The sequence below is a fragment of the Somniosus microcephalus genome, unplaced genomic scaffold, assembly GCF_052327205.1.
Source record: "Somniosus microcephalus isolate GS21.2 unplaced genomic scaffold, FLI_Smic_1.0 unresolved_chr5, whole genome shotgun sequence".
NCBI lineage: Eukaryota > Metazoa > Chordata > Chondrichthyes > Squaliformes > Somniosidae > Somniosus > Somniosus microcephalus.
In genome coordinates, this window is record NW_028225183.1 from 3,781,691 (window position 1) to 3,792,962 (window position 11,272).

Consider the following 11,272-nt stretch of genomic DNA (forward strand, 5'->3'; position numbering starts at 1 on the left):
GTGGATAGTGCGGTATGGTGAATTTTGGGATAGTGCGAGAAGGTGGATTTGGGGTTAGTGCGGGAATGTGGATTGGGGTTTAGGGCAGGAATGTGGATTTGAGTTTAGTGCGGGAAGATGGGTTTGGGTTATGGCAGGAAGGTGGATTTGGGGTTAGTGTGGGATAGTGGATTTGGGGATAGTGCGGTAAAGTTGATTTGGGGAGATTGAGGGAAGGTGGATTTGGGTTTAGCACTGGAAGGTTGATTTGTGGTAATGGCAGGAAGGTGGATTTGGAGAGAGTGCGGAATGGTGGATTTGGCGTTATTGCGGGAAGGTGGATTCGGGTTAGTGCGGGAAGGTTGATCTGGGAATAGTGCAGGAAGGTGGATTTGTAGATAGTGTGGGAAGGTGAATTTGGGGATAGTGCAGGAATGTGGATTTGGGGAAAGTGCGGGAAGTTGGATTTGGAGTTAGTGCAGGAAAGTGAGTTTGGAGTTAGTGAGGGAAGGTTGATTTGGGGTTAGTGCGGGAAAGTGGATTTGGGGTTAGTGCGGGATGTTGGATTTGGGGTTAGTGCGGGAAGTAAAATTTGGGTTAGTGCAGGAAGGTTGATTTGTGGATAGTGCGGTAAGGTGGATTTGGGGTTAGTGCGGGAAGGTGGAATTGGGGTTAGTGCGGGAAGGTTGATTTGGGGTTAGTGCGGGAAAGTGGATTTGGGGTTAGTGCGGGATGTTGGATTTGGGGTTAGTGCGGGAAGGTGGATTTGGGGTTTGTGCGGGAAGGTGGATTTGAGGTTAGTGCGGGAAGTTGGATTTCGGGATAGTGCTGGAATGTGGATTTGGGGTTAGTGCGAGGAGGTGGATTTGGAGTTATTGCTGATGTTGGATTTGGGGTTAGTGCAGGAAAGTGGATTTGTGTTTACTGCTGGGATGTGGATTTGAGTTTAGTGCTGGAAGGTGGATTTGTGGTTAGTGCGGGAAGTTGGATTTGGGGTTACGGTGTGAAGCTGGATTTGGGGTTACTGTGGGAAGGTGGGTTAGGGATTATTGCGGCAAGGTTGATTTGTGGTTAGTGCGGGAAGTTTGATTCGCGGTTAGTGCGGGAAGGTTGATTTGGGGTTAGTGCAGGAAGGTGGATTTGGGTTAAGTGCTGGAAGTTGGATATGGATTTATTGTGGGAAGGTGGATTTCTGGTTAGTGCGGGAAGGTGGATTTGGGGTTCGTGCTGGAAGGTGTATTTTGTGTTCTTGCGGGAAGGTGGATTTGGTGTTAGTGCTGGAAGGTGGATTTGTGTTTAGTGCAGGACGTTGGATTTGGTGTTAGTGCAGTTATGTGGATTCGGGGATTGTGCGGGAAGGTGGATTTGGGGTTAATGCGGGAAGATGGATTTGGGGTTAGTGCCAGAAGATGGATTCAGGGTTAATGTGGGAAAATGGATTTGGGGTGAGTGCGGTGTGGTGGATTTTGGGATAGTGCGAGACGGTGGATTTGAGGTTAGTGCGAGAATGTGGATTTGGGTTTTGTGCGGGAAAGTGGATTTGGGTGTGTGCGGGAAGATGGATTTGGGTTATGGCAGGCAGGTGGAAAATGGGTTAGTGTGGGATAGTGGATTTGGGGATAGTGCGGGAAGGTTGATTTGGGGAGAGTGCGGGAAGGTGGATTTTGGGATAGTGCGGGAAGGTGGATTTGGGGTTACTGCGGGAAGTCGGATTTGGGGATAGTACGGGAAGGTGGTTTTGGGGATAGTGTGGTAAGATGGATTTGGGGATAGTGCGGTAATGTGGATTTGAGGTTATTGCAGGAAAGTGGATTTGGGGTTAGTGCGGGAAGGTGGAATTGGGGTTAGTGTGGGAAAGTGGATGAGGGGATTGTGCGGGAAGGTGCATTTATGGATGGTGCAGTAAGGTGGTATTGGGGTTCATGCGGGAAGGTTGATTTGGGGTTAGTGCTGGAAGCTGGATTTGGGGTTAGTGTGAGAAAGTGGATTTGGAGTTATTGCTGGAAGTTTGATTTGGGGTTAGTGCTGGAAGGTGGATTTGGAGTTAGTGCGGGAATGTGGATTTGGTTTCATGGCGTGAAGGTGGATTTGGGGTTACTGCGGGAAGGTGGATTTGGGGTTAGTGCCAGAAGATGGATTCAGGTTTAGTGCGGGAAGGTGGATTTGGGTTAATGCGGGAAGGTGGATTTGGGGTTCGCGCTGGAAGGTGGATTTGGGGTTATTGCGGAAAGGTGGATTTGGTGTTAATGCTGGAAGGTGGATTTGGGTTTAGTGCAGGAAGATGGTTTTGGGGTTAGTGTGGGAATGTGGATTTGGTTTTACTGCGGGAAAGCGGATTTGGGTATAGTGCGGGAAGATGGATTTGGGTTATGGCAGGAAGATGGATTTGGGGTTAGTGTGGGATACTGGACTTAGGGATAGTGCGGGAAGGTTGATTTGGGGATAGTGCGGAAGGTGGATTGGCGTAAGAGCATGAAGGTGCATTTGGGGTTATTGCAGCAAGGTGGATGTGGGGTTAGTGTGGGAAGGTGGATTTGGGGATAGTGCGGGAAGGTGGATTTGGGGTTAGTGTGGGAAGGTGGATTTGGGTTTAATGTGGGAAGGTGGATTGGGTTTAGTGCGGGAATGTGGTTTTGGGGTTAGTGCCATAAGTTGGATTTGGGTATAGTGCGGGAAGGTGGATTTGGGGTTAGAGCAGGATGGTTGATTTGGGGTTAGTTTGGGAAGGTGGATTTGGGGTTACTGCGGGAAGCTGGATTTGGGGATAGTGCGGGAAGGTGCATTTGGGGTTAGTGCGGGAAGGTGGATTTAGGGTTATTGCGGGAACGTGGATTTGTGGTTAGTGCGAGAAGATTGTTTTGGGTTTAGTGCGGGAAGGTTGATTTGGGGTTAGTGCTGGAAGCTGGAATTGGGGTTAGTGGGGGAAGCTGGATTGGTGGTTAGTGTTGGAAGGTGGATTGGGGCTTAGTGCGGGAAGATGGATTTGGGGTTAGTGCGGGAAGGTGGATTTGGGGTTATTGCGGGAAGGTGGATTTTGTGTTTGTGCTGGAAGGTGGATTTGGTTTTAGTGCAGGAAGTTGAATTGGGGTTAGTGCGGGAATGTGGATTTGGGAACAATGCGGGAAGGTGGATTTGGGGTTAGTGCAGGAAGATTGATTTGGGGTTAGTGCGGGATGGTGGATTTGGGATTATTGCGGCAAGGTGGATTTGTGGTTAGTGCGATAAGTTTGATTTGGGGTTAAAGCGGGAAAGTTGATTTGGGGTTAGTTTTGGAAGGTAGATTTGGTGTTATTGCGGGAAGCTGGATTTGGTGTCAGTGCTGGAAGGTGGATTTGGGTTTAGTGCAGGAAGTTGGATTTGGGGTTAGAGCGTGTATGTGGATTTGGGGATAGTGCGGGATGGTGGATATGGGGTTAATGCAGGAAGGTGGATTTGGGGTTAATGCAGGAAAGTGGATTTGGGGTTAGTGCCAGAAAATGGATTCAGGTTTAGTGCGGGTAGATGGATTTGGGGTTAGCGCGGGAAGGTGGATTTGGGGTTCGCGCTGGAAGGTTGATTTGGGGTTCGCGCTGGAAGGTGGATTTGGGGTTATTTCGGGAAGGTGGATTTGGGGTTAGTGTGGGAATGTGGATTTGGGTTTACTGCAGGAAAGTTGATTTGGTTTTAGTGCGGGAAGATGGATTTGGGTGATGGCAGAAATGTGGATTTGGGGTTAGTTTGGGATAGTGGATTTGGGGATAGTGCGGGAAGGTTGATTTGGGGATAGTGCGGATGGTGGATTGGCATAAGAGCATGAAGGTGGATTTGGTGTTAGTGCAGAAAGGTGGATGTGGGGTTAGTGTGGGAAGGTGGATTTGGGGACAGTGTGGGAAGGTGGATTTGGGGTTTGTGCGGGAAGGTGGATTTGGAGTTAGTGTGGGAAGGTGAATTTGGGGCTAGTGCGGGAATGTGGATTTGGGGTTAGTGCCGGAATTTGGATTTGGGGATAGTGCGGGAAGGTGGATTTGGGTTAGAGCAGGAAGGTTGATTTGGGTTTAGCTTGGGAAGGTGGATTTGGGGTTACTGCGGGAAGGTGCATTTGGGGATATTGCGGGAAGGTGCATTTGGGGTTCGTGCTGGAAGGTGGATTTGGGGTTATTCCGGGAAGGTGGATTTGGTGTTAGTGCTGGAAGTTGGATTTGGTTTTGGTGCAGGAAGTTGGTTTTGGGGTTAGTGCGGGCATGTGGATTTGGGAACAGTGTGGGAAGGTGGATTTGAGGTTAATGCGGGAAGGTTGATTTGTGGTTAGTGCGGTAAGATGGATTTAGGGTTAGTGCGAGAAGGTGGATTTGTGGTTAGTTTGGGAATGTGGATTGGGGTTTAGGGCAGGAATGTGGATTTGAGTTTAGTGCGGGAAGATGGATTTGGGTTATGGCAGGAAGGTGGATTTGGGGATAGTGCGGGTAGGTTGATTTGGGGAGAGTGCGGGAAGGTGGATTTTGGGATAGTGCGGGAAGGTGGATTTGTGGTTAGTGCGGGAAGGCGGATTTGGGGTTGGTGTGGGTAGGTGGATTGTTGGATAGTGCGGGAAGGTTGATTTGTGGATAGTACGGGAAGGTGGATTTGGGGTTAGTGTGGGTAGGTGGATTTGGGGATAGTACGGGAAGGTGGATTTGGGGTTAGTGTGGGTAGGTGGATTTGGGGATAGTGTGGGAAGGTTGATTTGTGGATAGTGCGGTAAGGTGGATTTGAGGTTAGTGCGTGAAGGTGGAATTGGGGTTAGCGCAGGAAAGTGGATTTGGGATTAGTGCGGGAAGGTGTATTTGGAGTTAATGTGGGAAGGTGGATTGGGGTTTGTGCGGGAAGGTGGTTTTGGTGAAAGTGCGGGAAGGTGGATTTGGGGTTAGAGTGGGAAGGTGTATTTGGAGTTAATGTGGGAAGGTGGATTGGGGTTAGTGCGGGAAGGTGGTTTTGGGGTTAGTGCCATAAGTTGGATTTGGGTATAGTGCGGGAAGATGGATTTGGGGTTAGAGCAGGATGGTTGATTTGGGGCTAGTTTGGGAAGGTGGATTTGGGTTTACTGCGGGAAGATGGATTTGGGGATAGTGCAGAAATGTGCATTTGGGGTTAGTGCGGGAAGGTGGATTTGGGGTTACTGCGGGAAGGTGGATTTGGGGATAGTGCAAGAAGATTGATTTGGGTTTAGTGCAGGAAGGTTGATTTGGGGTTAGTGCTGGAAGCTGGAATTGGGGTTAGTGTGGGAAGCTGGATTGGGGTTAAGTGCTGGAAGGTGGATTGGGGCTTAGTGCGGGAAGATGGATTTGGGGTTCGAGCTGGAAGGTGGATTTGGGGTTATTGTGGGAAGGTGGATTTGGTTTTAGTGCAGGAAGTTGGATTTGGGGTTAGTGCGGGAATGTGGATTTGGGGTTAATGCGGTAAGGCTGTTTTGGGGTTAGTGCAGGAAGATGGATTTAGGGTTAGTGCGGGAAGATGGATTTGGGGTTAGTGCAGGAAGGTTGATTTGGGGTTAGTGTGGGTAGGTGGATTGTTGGATAGTGCAGGAAGGTTGATTTGTGGATAGTGCGGTAAGGTGGATTTGAGGTTAGTGCGTGAAGGTGGAATTGGGGTTAGTGCGGGAAAGTGGATAAGGGGATTGTGCGGGAAGGTGCATTTGGGGTTAGTACGGGAAGGTGGATTTGGGGTTAGTGCGGGAAGGTGGATTTGGGGTTAGTACGGGAAGGTGGATTTGGGGTTAGTGCGGGAAGGTGGATTTGGGGATCGTGCTGGAAGCTGGATTTGGGGTTAGTGCGAGAAGGTGGATTTGGAGTTATTGCTGGAAGTTGGATTTGGGGTTAGCGCATGAAGGTGGATTTTTGTTTCGTGCTGTGATGTGGATTTGGGTTTAGTGCTGGAAGGTGGATTTGGGGTTAGTGCAAGAATGTGGATTTGAGGTTGTGGCGTGAAGGTGGTTTTGGCGTTACTGTGGGAAGGTGGATTCGGGGATAGTGTGGGAAGGTGGATTTGGGGTTAATGCGGGAAGGTGGATTTGGGGTTAGTGTGGGAAGGTGGATTTGGGGTTAGTGTGGGAAGGTGGATTTGGAGTTAATGTGGGAAGGTGGATTGGGGTTAGTGCGGGAAGGTCGTTTTAAGGATAGTGCGGGAAGGTGGATTTGGGGTTAGAGTGGGAAGGTGTATTTGGAGTTAATGTGGGAAGGTGGATTGGGGTTAGTGCGGGAAGGTGGTTTTGGGGTTAGTGCCATAAGTTGGATTTGGATATAGTGTGGGAAGATGGATTTGGGGTTAGAGCAGGATGGTTGATTTGGGGTTAGTTTGGGAAGGTGGATTTGGGTTTACTGCGGGAAGGTGGATTTGGGGATTGTGCAGGAAGGTGCATTTGGGGTTAGTGCGGGAAGGTGGATTTGGGGTTACTGCGGGAAGGTGGATTTGGGGATAGTGCAAGAAGATTGATTTGGGTTTAGTGCAGGAAGGTTGATTTGGGGTTAGAGCTGGAAGCTGGAATTGGGGTTAGTGGGGGAAGCTGGATTGGGGGTAAGTGCTGGAAGGTGGATTGGGGCTTAGTGCGGGAAGATGGATTTGGGGTTCGAGCTGGAAGGTGGATTTGGGGTTATTGTGGGAAGGTGGATTTGGTGTTAGTGCTGGAAGGTGGATTTGGGGTTAGTGCGGGAAGTTGGATTTGGGGTTAGTGCGGGAAGGTGGATTTGGGGTTAGTGCGGGAAGTTGGATTTGGGGATAGTGCTGGAAGGTGGATTTGGGGTTACTGCGAGAAGGTGGATTTGGAGTTATTGCTGGAAGTTGGATTTTGGGGTTAGTGCAGGAAAGTGGATTTGTGTTTGCTGCTGGGATGTGGATTTGGTGTTAGTGCTGGAAGGTGGATTTGTGGTTAGTGCGGGAAGTTGGATTTGGGGTTACGGCATGAAGGTGGATTTGGGGTTACTGTGGCAAGGTGGGTTTGGGTTTATTGCGGCAAGGTGGATTTGTGGTTAGTGCGGGAAGTTTGATTCGGGGTTAGTGCGGGAATGTAGATTTGGGGTTAGTGCAGGAAGGTAGATTTGGGTTTAGTGCTGGAAGTTGGATTTGGATTTAGTGTGGGAAGGTGGATTTCTGGTTAGTGCGGGAAGGTGGATTTGGGGTTCGTGCTGGAAGCTGGATTTGGTGTTAGTGCTGGATGGTGGATTTTGTTTTAGTGCAGGACGTTGGATTTGGGGTTAGTGCAGGTATGTGGATTCAGGGATTGTGCGGGAAGGTGGATTTGGGGTTAATGCGGGAAGATGGATCTGTGGTTAGTGCCAGAAAATGGATTCAGGGTTAGTGTGGTACGATGGATTTGGGGTGAGTGCGGTGTGGTGGATTTTGGGATAGTGCGAGACGGTGGATTTGAGGTTAGTGCGGGAATGTGGATTTGGGTTTTGTGTGGGAAAGTGGATTTGGGTGTGTGCGGGAAGATGGATTTGGGTTATGCCAGGCTGTTGGATTTGGGGTTAGTGTGAGATAGTGGATTTGGGAATAGTGCAGGAAGGTTGATTTGGGGAGAGATTGGGAAGGTGGATTTTGGGATAGTGCAGGAAGGTGGATTTGGGTTATGGCAGGTAGGTGGATTTGGGGTTAGTGTGGGATAGTGGATTTGGGGATAGTGCGGGAAGGTTGGTTTGGGGAGAGTGCGGGAAGGTGGATTTTGGGATAGTGCGGGAAGGTGGATTTGGGGTTAGTGCTGGGAGTTGGATTTGGGGATAGTGCGGGAAGGTGGATTTGGGGTTAGAGCAGGAAGGTTGATTTGGGGATAGTTTGGGAAGATGGATTTGGGGTTACTGCGGGAAGGCGGATATGGTGTTAGTGCTGGAAGTTGGATTTGGTTTTGGTGCAGGAAGTTGGTTTTGGGGTTAGTGCGGGCATGTGGATTCGGGAACAGTGTGGGAAGGTGGATTTGTGGATAGTGCGGTATGCTGGATTTTGGGATAGTGCGAGAAGGTGGATTTGGGGTTAGTTCGGGAATGTAGATTGGGGTTTAGAGCAGGAATGTGGATTTGAGTTTAGTGCGGGAAGATGGATTTGGGTTCTGCCAGGAAGGTGGATTTGGGGTTAGTGTGGGATAGTGGACTTGGGGATAGTGTGGGAAGGTTGATTTGGGGAGAGTGCGGGAAGGTGGATTTGGGTTTAGCACTGGAAGGTTGATTTGTGGTAATGGCAGTGTGGTAAACCACTTTTATCGTTCACTATCGTTACACTATGGTTATCACTGTTTATCTGTTGTATCACTACACAAGTTCACCTCTTGTCGCGCTGTTATACCTGGGCTGACCACAGCTGACTCCGCCAGTGAATCCGCCTGCTTGCCCAGGTATGAAGGTGGTCGACTGGCTGGAATTCCTCCTTGTTGGACCCGATCACCCACGAGGGTGGGCGCTGTTGTTTAGCCAATAAAAACATATAGTTACTATCTTAACTCGTCGCTTTGCATTGGATGAATTGATAGTTATATCAATTTTATTGGCTAAATTTTGAAATGAGTTGATCAGAGCAGCCAAACGACCAGCCAAACGGCCAGGTTCAACAGCCACAGCAGCCGGCCTGGCTGTGAGCCCTCCGACCGCCGTACCTGGATCTAAACCCACAGGCAGCGAACTCAGCCCTCGACTTCAAACACTGGCTGAGCTGTTTCGAATCCTACCTGGGAGAATCCGGCGTGCCTCCGGGATCCAAACAAAGAGTTCTGACCGCCCAAGTGAGCCCTAAAGTATTTGCACTCATCCAGGACCTTACTACATACGAGGACGCCCTCAACCTGCTGAAAGAGCAGTACCGGAGCCCGGTAAACTCTATGTATGCCAGACATCTCCTAAGATCCCGCTCGCAACAGCCAGGAGAGTCTGTAGATGAATTTTTACGGGCGCTACAAACACTCGGCAGGGACTGTGACTTTAAAGCTGTAACGGCTACAGAAAATACTGAAGGGAATATCCGCGATGCCTTCGTGAAAGGCCTTCGGTCCGACTACTCACGGCAAAGACTGCTCGAATCAAAGGACCTCGAGCTGAATACAACTGCAGCCCTCGCTCACTCTCTGGAAGTGGCCCATCGGGACCTCGAGGCGTATTCCAGGTACTGTGCTGCGCGGCCCTGGGACTCCGGCCCGACCCCGGCCGCAATACCCCTCGCACCGCTGCCTCTGGGACCTGCCTCAGCGTCGGCGTCCCAGAATCGATCGGGACAGCCACCCCCGGTACAGGCTGCAACATCGGAGCCCCGCGATCGGGCCGCTGGCTGCTTCTTCTGTGGCCAGGTGAAACACCCGAGGACGCGCTGCCCTGCAAGAAACGCGACTTGCTCTGATTGCCACAAGAAAGGCCACTTCACTAAGGCCTGCAGGGTGAGAGCCACAGACGCCAGCAGTGCCTCATGCAAGTTGTGGGGGCGACCATCTTTCATCAAGGCCACAGATGCCAGTATCCCCTCGTGTGAGTCGTGGGGGTGGCCATCTTTGATCAAGGCCACCGACGCCAGCAGTGCCTCATGTGAGTTGTGGGGGCGGCCATCTCCTCCGCCATTTTATTCAACCTCGTGGGCGCCGCCATTTTGTCCACCACACTCGACCGCCACCTTGTCTCCAGACCCGACCACCGCCTCACCCGCACACTACAGCAGCTCGCTCAGCCATACACTAGCCTCCGTCACACTGGACCAAGCTCGCCCGCATCACCGGTCCAAGTCCATGATGGACATCAAAGTAAACGGCCACGCCACGACCTGCCTGTTCGACAGCGGAAGCACGGAGAGTTTCATCCATCCAGACACGGTGAGCCACTACTCCCTCACTGTCCGGCAAACGCGCAACCGGATCTCGATGGCATCGAGGTCCCATTCTACAGACATCAGCGGATACTGTGTTGTGACCCTGTCGGTTAGGGGCACGGAGTATAAAAATTTTAAACTCCTCGTCCTGCCCCAGCTCTGCGCTGCCAATCTACTAGGGCTGGACTTCCAATCCCACCTCCAAAGTGTCACTTTGGCATACGGTGGACCCCTCCCCCCACTCACAGTCGACAACCAGCAGCCTTTAAACCGCCCACCGCATACCACCTGCGGCCTATCCACCCTTAAGGTCCCGCCCCCCTCCCTGTTCGCTAACCTCACCCGCGACTGTAAACCCGTCGCCACCAAGAGCAGGCGGTACAACGCCGGGGACAGAGCTTTTTTTAGCTCTGAGGTGCAGCATCTCCTGAAGGAGGGCATCATCGAGAGGAGCAACAGCCCCGGGCGTGCCCAGGTCGTAGTCATTAAGACCGGCAATAAAAACCGCCTGGTCATCGACTACAGCCAAACCATAAACCGGTACACCCAGCTGGACGCATACCCACTTCCCTGCATATCTGATATGGTCAATCAGATTGCACAGTACCGGGTATTCTCCACCATCGACCTTAAGTCGGCCTATCACCAACTCCCTATCCACCCTGAGGACCGCCAGTATACCGCCTTCGAGGCGAATGGCCGCCTCTACCACTTCCTTAGGGTTCCCTTCGGCGTCACCAACGGGGTTTCGGTCTTCCAAAGGGAGATGGACCGGATGGTTGACCAGAACGGGCTGCAGGCCACGTTCCCTTATCTGGATAACGTCACCATCTGCGCCCGCAACCGGCAGGACCACGATGTTAATCTGGAGAAATTCCTCCGTACGGCCGAACGACTGAACCTCACTTACAATAAGGAGAAATGTGTGTTTAACACCTTGCGTCTCGCCATCCTCGGCTGCGTAGTAGAGAACGGGGTCATCAGCCCCGACCCCGAAAGAATGCGCCCCCTCATGGAGCTACCCCTCCCCCACTGTCCAAAGGTGCTGAAGAGAACCCTGGGGCTCTTCGCCTACTATGCCCAATGGGTGCCGAATTATGCGGACAAAGCCAGACCCCTCATGAAGTCCACCTCCTTCCCCCTGATGGCAGAAGCGTGCGCAGCCTTCTCCCTCATAAAGGGAGCCATTTCTAAGGCCACGATGCACGCGGTGGATGAGTCTATCCCTTTCCAAGTGGAGAGCGATGCATCCGACTTCGCCCTAGCAGCAACCCTTAACCAGGCGGGGAGACCTGTGGCCTTATTCTCAAGGACCCTCCAGGGCCCTGAGATCCGACACTCTTCGGTCGAGAAGGAGGCCCAGGCGATCGTGGAGGCAGTACGACGCTGGAGGCATTACCTGGCAGGCAAACGATTTACCCTCCTCACCGACCAGCGTTCGGTCGCTTTTATGTTTAATAACAAGCTGAGGGGCAAAATCAAGAACGACAAGATCTTGAGGTGGAGA